Source organism: Arachis hypogaea, chromosome 19, assembly GCF_003086295.3.
Source record: "Arachis hypogaea cultivar Tifrunner chromosome 19, arahy.Tifrunner.gnm2.J5K5, whole genome shotgun sequence".
NCBI lineage: Eukaryota > Viridiplantae > Streptophyta > Magnoliopsida > Fabales > Fabaceae > Arachis > Arachis hypogaea.
Window position 1 is genome coordinate 132225513 of NC_092054.1, and position 9979 is coordinate 132235491.

Consider the following 9979-nt stretch of genomic DNA (forward strand, 5'->3'; position numbering starts at 1 on the left):
AAAAGCGAGTCTAAATTTTATATATGGGATGACCCATATTTATGGAGATGTAGCGCTGACCAGGTAATTAGACGGTGTGTGCCTCAATCAGAATTCCAGTCCATCTTAGAAGCCTGTCACTCATCTGAGAGTGGAGGACATTTTGGCCCTCAAAGGACTGCCAGAAAAATCTTAGACTGTGGATTCTGGTGGCCTACTCTTTTTAGAGATGCTGCTGAATTTTGTAGATCTTGTTTCCCATGCCAGAAATTTGGTAATATATCCAGGAGGGATGAGATGCCTCAACAAATTATGCTTTTATGTGAAATTTTTTATGTTTGGGGCATTGACTTCATGGGTCCATTTCCAAATTCTAATGGTTATTTTTATATATTGTTAGCTGTAGATTACATTTCCAAATGGGTGAAAGCAATTCATACCCGCACTGATGATGCTAACACTGTTGTTTCCTTTGTGAAAAACCATATTATTTGTCGCTTTGGATCACCACGAGCAATCGTGAGCGATCAAGGAACCCATTTTTGTAACAGGAGACTAACAGGATTAATGAAGAAACATGGGATAATTCATAAAGTTGCAACAGCCTACCACCCTCAGACTAATGGGCAAGCTGAGGTGTCAAACAGAGAGATAAAGTGTATCTTACAGAAGATAGTCAAACCTCATAGAAGAGACTGGAGCACCAGGCTACAAGATGCACTTTGGGCGTACAGAACCGCATACAAAACATCCATTGGAATGAGTCCTTTCCACTTAGTTTATGGAAAGGCCTGTCATCTCCCTGTTGAAGTAAAGCACAAAGCCTTTTGGGCAGTAAAGAAGTGCAACATGGGAATTGAGGAAGCCGGAGTTGAAAGGAAATTGCAACTACAAGAATTGGAAAGCCTTCGCCTGGAAGCTTATGAGAACTCAAGACTATACAAGGAGAAGATGAAGGCTGTACATGATCAGCGCATCAGGAGGAAAGAGTTCCAACCTGGGGATTTAGTTTTCCTTTACAAATCTCAACTGAGGCTCATGCTAGGCAAGTTGAGATCAAGATGAGAAGGTCCATACAGAGTAGAGAAGGCCAAACCGTACGGAGTTTATCACCTAAGCCATCCTTCAAGCTCTGAACTTATCAAAGTTAATGGACATCGTTTAAAGCTGTACCATGGTGAGCAGCTGAAGAAAAACAAGGAGCTCGAGATCTTCCTCTTGGAAGATCCCCACATAGCCGAAGACTGAGCTAGTGGAGCGTCCAACTTACGGACGTTAATGCAAAGTGCTAGGTGGGAGACAAGCCACCATGGTATGATCATTCTTTTCTTTACTTTTAATTTTCTTATTCAATAACTCTTCTCTTTATTAGTACATTTCGTGCATATGCATTTGCCTACTTTTATTTAAAAAAAAAAGTTACGCAACGCGACCACATCAGGGACGTGTCCGCGTCGCAAGGAGATGGAAGAAAATAATAAACAAACAGAGAGTCACGTAGGAGCGTGGCTGGAGGCGTGCCAATGGCACAAATCATCCCACGCGACCGCGTCGCTGACGCGCCCGCGTTAAATGGGAATATTGGCCTCCCACGCGACCGCGTGCCCCACGTAGCCGCGTGACCTGGATTTCGACGTAACAAGGGTGCACGACCGAAAGTTGTGCTAGAGTGGTGCTGGATTGATGCTGAGCGCATAATCCTTCCCACGCGGCCGCATGAGCGACGCGACCGCGTCATATCCTTCTAAAAGCCCACTCACGCGATCGCATGCCCCACGCGATCGCGTCACCCAAAATTTGGCACTAATATGATTTTGAACAGAGAGTTGTGCGAGTGCGAGGCTGCCCTCACGCCATTAGCCTAAAACGGGTCACGTGACCGCGTGACCGACGCGACCGGGTCAATCAGTTTCAACGCAAGTCGCGCGACTGCGTGCCTCACGCGACCGCGTCGCTTGCGCCGCATAGTTTTCCTGATTTGCCAATTATCTTATCTTTTTCTTCCCAAATCCTATTTTCTCTTTTCCCTCCTTATTTCTTTTTCCCCCCTTCTTCCTTCTTCCTTCTTTCTCACTTTTTACACACACTCTCTCTCTCTCTCACCCCCATTAACAAGGTTTTTTTTTCTCCTTCCCTCCTTACTTTTCTATTATTCTTCTTATTTTTATATGTATCTTCTTTTCTTTTCGTTTTACCTTCATTATTCATATTTCCTTTTTCTTTCTTTTTCCTTTTTATTTGGTGTTATAAATTTATGTGAGTCATTATTTCTCATTATATGCTTGTGGATTGGTATAAATTTGTTTGACAATTATATATTACTTTTTCAAGGGATGCTTGCATGTTCAAATTCATGTTTTCAATAACTTAACCATCATGCATGCTATGTGTTTGTGAAAAGGCCCATATAGCATTAAGCATTTTTTCTACTTTATTCTACTTTTCAATGCTTGCTTTTCACAAAACCCTTTTTATATTTTATTAATGTAATATAATTGTTATTACAAACAAATTGTTAGTTTGAAAGACTTGGTAATCTCACTTGGACATTGAATGCTTGATCTATGCTACTCACGCCTTTGCCTGCATGCCAATAAACCCCTTGCATTTAATTGTCCCCACATGCACTTGCTATATTTTCATTGATAAAATTTTCACATGTAGTCATGACCATGTGTTAACGTCGTTCTTCTTTATTGTGCATTGATTACCACTTTTCCCGCCCTCTTCCTTGCTCTATCTCTTTGAATTTAATTTACTTTCTCTTTCCTTTTTCAGGATGGCCACCAAGAAAGGAAAGGAGAAAGCTACTCCTAAACAACCAGCAAGAAGAGGAACCAAGAGAGCATTAGTGGCAGAACCCTCTTCAACTGCAGTAAAGCCCTCAATAAAGAAATCTAAAAGGATTATAAAGGTTGATGATAAAGAAAAAGCCTTCCCAGGAAAGGACACTGCGCGTTTTTCCAATCGCTACTGTGAGCAGATGTTCCCCATCCTGGCAGAAAGGAGTTACAACAACGAATACCATCTTCTCCTCCCGCCCAATATTGCTACCTTTGTTGAGCCGCAGATTGCCCGAAGACAATGGGAATTCTTACAGAGACAGCCAAGGCAGGTCAATCTTTCTTGGGAAGTCGAGTTCTACTCCAACTTCCACCTACCAACCCTGCAGTCTGTCTATGTCCGTCAGAAACAAGTCCCCATTACAGAAGAGGCCATTCAAAAAGTTCTAAGTCTTCCCCCTATTCCAGTAGGATTGGACGCCTTTCAAGAAGCCGCACTCAAGCGCCAGATGTACCAATTTGACTGGGACGCTGTTCTCAGAGTTATCGCACTACCTGGCAGCCGATGGATCTACGGATACCATCGTACCCGCCCTAAGGGAATTTTGGCTTCAGCACTTACCTTGGAGGCTCACGTATGGGCATAGATCATGTCCCATTACGTCTTTCCGAGCACTCACGAGTCCTCCTTCACTACGGACATGGTCGTTCTACTATGGTGCATCTTTACAGACCAACCTCTGAATCTCCCAAGACATATCCGGAATGCCATGGGACACGTACAAATTGCGGACAACTTACCTTTTCCCGCCTTGGTCTCAGATCTTGCCTCAGCAGCCGGAGTCTCCTACAGAGCTGGGGACACCAAAGCCATGCTTCCCCGGGATGATCAGTATGTCCCTAACGGGAAGTACCTTAGACTTCCAGCAGCCACTACTAGCCAGCCTACTGAACCAGTTGAAGATATTCCTTCTTCAACACCACAAGCACCTACTACAGACCAACTGCTCCAGCAGATACTTGCAAGGTTGGATCGGCAGGAACAGAAAGCTAATATGAGAGAGTGCCATAACAAGCGCCGATTCACATACCTCAAGGAGCTGATTATGGGAAAATTCAAGGACTCAGACACCCCGGACTCCACTTCCTTTACCAGCACAGGGAGCCATGATGGCCCCGACGATGGAGATACTGTACCAACCCACCTTTGTTCCTGACAGATGGCACCGAGGACGGTGCAAAGCCTTAAGTGTGGGGAGGTCGGTCAGTACCTGACTTCCGGAGGTAATTTCTCTTCCCTAAACACCAATAAATTAGGATATTTAGTTAGACTTTTCTTTTGTAGAATAGGATAAATTGCATAGTAATAGGTTAGTTGCATGTATGCTCTGCTTGATTGAAAAGACAATAGGTTTCTTCTAAGTCCCTATCTTTGGAACAAAATTTCACTAATTTTAATCAAAACTTCTATGTTAAATTTGCTTGAAGTTGTATTTGGAACATAATTTTTGAGCTAAAGAACACACAACCTGTGAGATTTGAGCCTCTATGAATGGTTACATTATTTAACCATAATTATTTTATTCTTGTGTGTTTACTTCTCTATGATTGTAATCTATATTTTGTTTCATCCTATATGTCCAATGTTTATTATATTTATATGTTTGCATATGATTGAAGCCATTATTTGTTTAGCCCACTTATCCAAATTAAGCCTACCCCTTTCAATTACCTTTGTTAGCCACTTTGAGCCTTTAAATCCCATTTGTTCTATACTTTACCACATTACTAGCCTTAAGCGGAAAAACAAGTATATATCCCAAATTGAATCTTTGGTTAGCTTAAGATAGAATTGTGTGTGTTATTTAAGTATGGGAAATTGTGGGAACAAAAGATAATAAGGGAATGTGTCATGATAATATAACGGGAATTTGGGTACCTACTCATGTGAAACTATAAGAATTAAAAATCTATGTGCATTGATAAGCTATGTTTATTTTTATGTTTATAAAAAAAATCCAAAAATATTCAATAAATAAATAAGGGGACAAAATTACCCCAATGCTGAGTTAAGAATTCAAAGATCAATGCATGTATGATAAAATTAAAATAAAAAGTTGAAACATGAGTATAGAATATGAAAGAGATTTCTGGGTAGCTAGTGTGAATTCTAAAGTTATATAGAATATATATAGGTTATGTTGAAGCTTGGGTTAAATAAAGATTCAATTTAAAAGCTTACTTAGCCATATATATATATCCTTACCCTTATCTTGGCTCCATTACAACCTTGGAAAGACCTCATGATGTTTGCATTGGTGTATTAAATGTTGTTGATTGGTTAGGAGAAGAACAAAAATTAGAAATCATGATTAGAGAAGGATAGAGTGATGACCCTATACACTAGAGAGACTAGAGTGTACATACATCATCAGTGAGGATTCCATGCTTGAATTTCTATGTTCTCTGCTTTCATGAGCTATCTTCTTGCATTTTTATCTGTTCTTACTGTATAAGAATTGAGTTAGTGGAATTTGGTTTGTAATTGTTTTGAAGAGCTTACTTACTTTTGATCAAGTGGACAAGAATCATATAGTTGCATTCACATATATAGGTTGCATTACATTGCATGAGTTCTACATGTTCCTACTCATTCATTTTATCTCCTTCAACTAAGCATGAGGACATGCTAATGTTTAAGTGTGGAGAGGTTGATAAACCACTATTTTATGGTTTATATTGTGTTTAATTGTGGTGGTTTTATCATGATCTTTATCCACTTATTCATTAAATTAGCATGCATTTATATTTCCTTCCTAAAGTTATTACATGATTGAAAATTTGCTTCCTAGAGACTTTTAATTATATATTTTAATTCTTCTTTATTCCATTCTATGTCGTGATCTGTGTGTTAAGTGTTTCAGGCTTTATAGGGCACGAATGAGGTGGAGATTGGAAAGAAAGCTTGCAAAAAATGGAAGGAACACAAGAAATTAACGAGATGACCAGCGAGAAGTGACGCGGCCGCATGGCTCACGCGACCGCACGAAAGAGAGGAAATCGCAGTGACGCGGCCGCATGGCTCACGCGACCGCGCAGATTGGAATAGCATAAGTGACGCGGAGGCATGGACGACGCGTCCGCGTGGAGAAGCAAAACGCCGAATGACGCGTCCGCATGAATGACGCGATCGCGTGACGTGCGCGATCTGCATAATCTGCAGAATCGCTGGGGGCGATTTCAGGCCCTATTTTGACCCATTTTTCAGCCCAGAAAAGCAGACTAGAGCCAGAGAACATGCAGAAACCAACAACAACATTCATTCGAGATAGTTTTAGTTTTTTCAGATCTAGTTTTCCTCTTCTCTAGGTTTTTCTCTCTCTACACATTCATAGTTCTTAGGATTTATTATTTTCATTGCTTTTTGCATTGGGATTTGAGAAGAGTTATTACCTCATCAAGACTTCGTCATTCTAGTTCGTTTTCTTTACTTGGCTTTACTCTTCCATGTCCTTTAATTTACTTAATTTTACTATTGGATTATTTTAGAATTTATTAATACAAGAGTTATTTTTATTTTTAATTAATTCCTTTGAGTTTTATTTATCATGTCTTTCTTTAATTCCCTTTCCTATGTTATGAATTCCACATTCACAATGAGTGAGTAGTTCCCTAACTTGATGGGAAGTTGATTGAAAGGAACCCTTGAGTTGGAATGCTCAAAGGAGAAATTGTAATTGGGTTTATTGTTGGATTGCTCTCTAGTCACTAACGCTAGTCCTTCCAAGTAAGCGGACTGGGACTTGTGAATAGAAACAGCATTCCAACTTGTTTGACTTTCCCTTACCTAGTAAGGGATAACTAAACAGAACAACCCCCAATTATCAATTAATCTTGAAAGTATTGCAACAAGAATAGGGCTTCCAACTAATCTACTCACAGTCAAGGCTTTTATTTAAATTACATTAATTCTCTGATTTAATTTCCTGTCATTCAACTCAAATCTTTTTGAAAACCATCTGATTAATAAAATAGCACACTTTCCTACAACTCGTTGGGAGACGACCTGGGATTCATACTCCTAGTATTTTAACTTTAATTTCTGTGACACCCTTTTTAAATTGATAAGCGGATTTCTAGTTGGTTGAGAACTATACTTGCAACGCATATCTTATAACAATTCTTAACTCGCCAATTTCTGCCACCATCAATTTTTGGCGCCGTTGCCGGGGAGTTGCAATAGAGTGCTAAAGTTATTGATTGGATTTTATTTATTTGCATTTTATTTTATTTTGCTACTATAAGCTGCTTGTTTCTTTCGCTAGATGACGCGTTCACTTCCTGATCCAAGCTTGCCAGTATTCGATCCTGAGATTGAAAGAACTATTTCACGAATAAGGCAAGCTCGGCGTCGGTTATTCCTCTCTGAGGGCGGATCTGAAACGTCATTTAAGGAAGAAACCAACCCCCTGTTCTACTGATTCGGTTGATTTACGTATAGGTGACATGGCAGCACCTAGGAGAGTTACTATCCAGGAGGCTGCAGCCCCTGATTTTACAATGCAACCATTTCAAGCGCATCATCCAGCGGTGGCTACAGACTTTGAAATAAAGACCGCACTGCTCAATTTGATGCCCAAGTTTCATGGCTTACCTGCTCAATAGCCTATCAAATACCTGAGAGATTTTCAAGCAGCCTGTTCTACTGTCAGGCGTGATGGTGCAGATGAAACTTCAATTTTGCTGAAAGCCTTCCCGTTTTCTCTTGAGGGAAAGGCAAGAGAGTGGTACTACACTCAACCCGCTGCAACTGTATCCAACTGGGATACACTCAGAAGAGAATTTTTGGAAAAGTTCTTTCTAGCTGAAGTTACTGATAAACTGAGGAAAGACATTTCCATGATTATTCAGGATGATTCTGAAACTCTCTATGAGTACTGGGAGCGCTTCAATAATCTTCTGGAAGCTTGCCCCCACCATATGATTGACAAGATAGAGTTACTCGGCTATGTCACACAGGGCATGAGGCCCCAAGATAAGACCACATTGGAGAGTGCTAGCAATGGGTCTATGAAAAAGTACATGACCACTGATGAGGCATGGCAATTGATCAGCGACTTAGCTAAATCTACTAGGAATCATAGGCAAAAATAAGGCCGTGCAAAGGCCGTTGCAGAAGTATCCTCTAGCAGAGAGACTGCTACTTTAACTCAGAGTATCTGTGAAATGACCAACTTGCTGAAGCAGATGCAATTGAACCAACAACAAGTTCAGCAAGCTCAACCTTCTCCACCACAGCAAAACCAACAGTTAGTCCCACAGAGAGTTTGCGGAATCTGTACTGATTATAGCCACTATACTGATGAGTATCCGCAGCTCCAGCAGGAAGACAACACCGTGGCAGCCACTCATAACTTCTATGACCGCCCCAACCAAGGGTACAATCAAAGTGGCAATTACAACCATGGATGGCAGGACAATTCTAACCAGAATTAGAGGGACAACAACAACAGAGGAGGCAGAGATAATCAAGGAAATCAGAGGTAGAATAATAACAACAACAGGCAGCAGAACCAGTACCAGCCTTACAGAGCACCTCACCTGAGGCAATCCCAAGGACCACAGAATACCCAACAGCAGACCTCTCAAATTACATATCCTTCTTCTTCTGCTAATGATGACTTACTACAATCTATTGATCGGAGACAACAGACCATAGAAAATAACATTAATGCCACTCTAAATGGTCTGAACGCTACTTTGCAAGCTCTTGTCTCACAGATTGGTTCAATGAATAACTCCAATAACCAACCTTTGAGCTCTAGTAGAATTCCCTCTCAACCATTACCCAATCCCAAGGGTGGTATTAATGCCATCACCCTAAGATCCGGAACCACACTGCAGGAGAGGAACCAGGAGGAGCCAAGCCCACCAGAACACACCTCAGCTGAAGAGGTAGTGGAAATAGAACATGTTGAAGAGGAAGATGACATACAGGACATAACTGAAAAAGAAGAAGCTCAACCACAGGAGGAAGCATCAAAAGGCGCAGACACTGCAGAAGACACCACTCCTATTCCATTTCCACAACTTGCAAGGAAGCCCAGGAAGCAGCTGGAACCTAATCCAAAAATGGTAGAGATATTCAAAAAGGTTGAGGTAACTGTTCTTCTATTTGATGTTATTCAACAGGTACCTAAGTATGCAAAGTTTCTAAAAGATTTATGTATACATAAGGACAAAATTAATGAATTAGAAACTATTCCTTTAGGAAGTTCCATATCTGCTTTAATGGGTGGTTTACCTGAAAAGTGTAGTGACCCAGGTCCTTGTATGGTTAATTGTACTATTGGTGGTGTAGTATTTTCTGATTGCATGTGTGATTTAGGAGCATGTGTGAGTATAATGCCTTTGTCTATATATGATAATTTGAGGCTCCCTCCCTTAAAAAGGTCGGCAGTTTGTTTTGTGTTAGTAGATAAAAGCATTATTACAGTGGCTGGAGTTGCTGAAGATGTATTAGTGGGCATTAAGGGACTCACGTTCCCCACTGATTTTTATATCCTGGAAATGCCCCAAAATGACTCAGACAAGCCATCATCAATCCTACTCGGAAGGCTATTCTTGAAGACCTCAAAGTTTAAATTAGATGCTTTTTCAGGAACATACTCTTTTGAAATAGATGGCCGAATAGTGATCTTCAATCTGAATGGAGTTATGACGCATCCTCCGGAGGATCACTCTATCCTCAAGTATAACATTATAGATGAAACCGTGGCTGAATTCCATCAGGAGGAATTTGAAGAGAAGCACACAGGACAAGGTCCAAGTGTGGGGACATTCTCAGAGGATAATGACAGTGCTTTGCCATTGTTACCAGCTCCAGACAACCCAGAGCCTGACCATGATCAGAAGTTAGAATTAAAACCCATTTCTCCACACCTCAAATATGCTTACCTTGAAGATGGGCAGAGGTTTCCAGTTATCATTGCAAGGAAACTTACTTCTCAACAAGAAGAGCAGTTACTTAGTGTGCTGAGGAGGCACAAGAAGGCGATTGGTTGGAGTTTGGCTGACATAGTAGGCATAAACCCTCAAGTCTGTGAGCATAGAATATTTTTAGAAGAGGGAGCAAGACCTGTCCGTCAACCCCAGAGAAGACTGAACCCCACTATCTTAGAGGTTGTCAAGAAGGAAGTGACCAGACTACTGGAGGC

At 40.9% G+C, this 9979-nt stretch overlaps 1 non-coding gene across 1 annotated transcript; it reads right to left on the reverse strand.

The window, feature by feature from the left end:
- Positions 1-7640: 7640 nt before the first annotated feature.
- On the reverse strand, positions 7641-7748 carry LOC112780523 (small nucleolar RNA R71). The gene has a single exon (XR_003191354.1). It is a non-coding gene; the product is annotated as a small nucleolar RNA R71 (small nucleolar RNA).
- Positions 7749-9979: the final 2231 nt, after the last annotated feature.